A 3246-nucleotide genomic window follows, 5' to 3' on the forward strand; every position below is an offset into this window, starting at 1 on the left:
TGCTTCTGTATTCTATTTTGGTTTTTGGCCATGAGGCATGTGGGATCTTAGGTCCCCAGCCAGGGATCAAACCACACCCTCTGCATTGGTAGGTGAAGTCTTAACCACTAGACTACCAGGGTAGTCCCCATAGACTTTTTAAAAATGGGGCAAGACTAAACTGCAATGCCTAGAGACACTTACATGATTAAATCACAAAGAAATGTAAAAAGCAAACATTGTAAGAGTCATGATGGTGATTATTTTGTAGAAAAGGAATAGCCTTTGGGATGGGCAACATGAAGGGACTTCTGGAGTAGTTGCAAGGTTTCTTTTTCATAATGGGGTGGTGGTTACAGGGGTGTTGGCTTTTAATAATTCACTTTTATACATTTATTTTGTGTCACTTTCTGTATCTGTGCTTTATTTAATAATAAAAAGGTTAAAAAAAAAACATTCTAGAAAAGAAGTTTCTAATTGGCCTAGTATGGTGAACAAGGATATCTGTTGGTTAGGGAAATTACAGTCCCACCATATTGTATTTATAGGATTAAAAGCTATTTCCTAAAAGATACTGGACTTGCTATAAGGATTGGGCAAAAGCAGCTAGGCAGCCTAAGCCCACTACCTTTTATTACAATACAGTCACCTCAGAAATAATTCCATATTGCATATTAGCATTTGAACAGGGAAATCAAGACAGATTAGAGTCAAGATAACTCCTGGCTCCTGGTCCCCCAAGTGGTGTAAGCCAGTCATCCCCTCTGACAATTGATTTTCTCATAGGCCCTTGACTTTTTCTTCTCTCTCTCTCTTTTTTTTTTCTTTCCACGGGAAGGTTTTATTACTCACAGAGGGAAAAAAAAGGCTCAGTCCTTCTTCGCTACCACTTTCCTCATGGTGGCCAGGACATTGCTCAGCTCCTCATTCTTTCTCTTGGCAGGAACGTGTGTCCCCACCCTGTTCTTGATGAAATTGAGGGCCAACTTGTCCTTGGAGACTTTGAACAGTTCCATGAGCTGCCACTCATCAGGGGCGAAGCCGCACATGTCCTGCACAAATTTGGTGTGTTTGGTGAAGCGGTGGCAGCTATGTCTCAGTTTGCTCACTTCTTGTTCTTGGTCACCTGTGGCCCTTGTTGAGGCCTATGGCCATGGGATGGCACAGAGCCATGGCTGATGCTCTTCAGTGGCTGCCATGGGAAAAGCTACTTTTTCTTTTGTTATATTTGCTTGAAAGAATTTGAACTCAGAATAAGTAGTACTAATTGTCTTTGATAATATCAAAATCAGAAGTCAATACTAAACAAAACAAACCAGGTTTAGACATCAGCTATGTTGGCTAATTAAGGCAGTTGGATACGCAATCATTTGTTCATAAGGTACTCCCAACTTCTGCTGATCATTCATTGCTATTAGACAATGACTATCTGAATAACTATGGATGGTGTTCCTGAGAGCCTGCCTCAGAGTCTCTGACTGAACACATTCATTCATAAAATATTTATGGACTATAAATGGCCAATCAGAACCTGAGAAGGTGCTCAACATCATTAACTGTTAGATAAATGCAAATGAAAACAACAATTAGATACCATTTCACACCTACTAGGATGGTTAAAAAAAGACAGATAATAGCAAGCGTCAGTGAGGATGTGAAGAAATCGGAAATCTCATTAATTGTTGGTGAAACTGTAAAATGGTTCAGCCATTTCACAAAAACAGTATGGCAGTCCCTCAGAATGTTCAACACAGAATTTTCATGTGACCCAGCAGTTCCACTCCTTGACATATCCCCAAAAGAATGTATCATATGTGTCCACACTAAATCTTATATGTGACTGTTCATAGCAGCATCTTCATAATAGCTCAAAAAGTGGAAAGAACCCAAATGTGTAGCACCTGATGAATGGATAAACAGAATCTGATATATTCATACAATAGAATGTTTTTCAGCCACAGTAAAAGAATGAGACAAGAAAAGACCACACATTATATGATTCCATTTTTATAAGATGTCCAGAATAGGCAAATCCAGAGAAAAATAAATTAGTGGCTTCCAAGGGTTGCGGGGAGGAAAGAGGATGAAAAGTGTTAATGAGTGAAGGATTTCTTTTTGAGGTGATAAAAATGTTATAAAAATTATGAACTGGCATGACTATACTAAAAGTGAATTGTGCACTTTAAAACAGTGAGTTTTATGGTACATCAATTCTTTCTCAATAAAACTGTTACAAAAAATATTTATTGACTGCTCATTCTGTGCTGGAAAAATCTTCTAAGTTCTGGAAATAACGTAGTGAAGACATCAAAGACCCTGCTCTCAAAAAGCTTTGAATAAAGAGATGGATCTGCTGAGTCCAAACTTATGTCCCTGATAGACTGCACATAGATGAGGGTCCTATCACTTTTTGCCAAGGGAAAAATTTGTCAGGGTAGTTGACCTCAATATTAATCTTCACTCTACCCTTTTCTGAAGCTTTTTCCACTAAGAATATATAAAGAAGAAATTGTCAAAGAAGTAGAACAGAAGAATAAACTATCACAGATTACAAGAATTTCAAGAAGGTGAGAGTGAAAGAAATCTAATGCTGCAGAAAGGTCAAGAAATATAAGGATCAAAAAAATAGGCTTTGGATTTGACAATTAGGATTTCACATGATAATCTCTTAGTACAGTTTCAGTGGAATGGTAGAGGCAGAGCAATTTTGTAATGGTTGTACATAGCCCATTGCTGGATATAGAGTAGTTGCTAAAGAAATATTTGTTGGATTGAGAATAAGTATGCTGTGAGTTAAGTAAAAAAAATAAAGACAATGCTTATGACAAGTTTGTATGAGAAGGGAAAATAGGTAGTGGGTGGTGTTTGGGAGAATAAGAGTTAAGGAGTTAATTTTTTAGTATGAGAGAAATTGATTGTAGTCTGAGAATGTGTTGCTAGTAGGGAAGAAAAATTTGAATGTAATGGAAAGAGAGAAAGTAGCAAAGTCTGGAAGAGGTGGGAGGATCCCTCTGAGATTAAATTATTCCTATAGATGCAAGAATATTTTCAGAGATGGGAAAGAAGTTTAAGAAATATTATTTGATGACTTCAAGTTTCTTTATTAAGCAGAACGCTAAGTCATCTTCAAAAAGTGAGGTTAGGTAGTAGAGGACAAAGAAGGGGCCTTGAAGATAGCAGTAAAGATGTGGAGAGAACTACAAAAAGTGGAATATAAATTTGTCCAGGACAGAAGAAAAGATTGCCAAGGCATGTTAATGTTTCACA

General features: G+C 37.4%; 1 pseudogene; it reads right to left on the reverse strand.

Moving 5' to 3' along the window:
* Positions 1-470: 470 nt before the first annotated feature.
* On the reverse strand, positions 471-1444 carry LOC133247542 (large ribosomal subunit protein eL36-like; annotated as a pseudogene).
* Between the last annotated feature and the right edge of the window lie 1802 nt (positions 1445-3246).

Source organism: Bos javanicus, chromosome 5 (assembly GCF_032452875.1).
Source record: "Bos javanicus breed banteng chromosome 5, ARS-OSU_banteng_1.0, whole genome shotgun sequence".
NCBI lineage: Eukaryota > Metazoa > Chordata > Mammalia > Artiodactyla > Bovidae > Bos > Bos javanicus.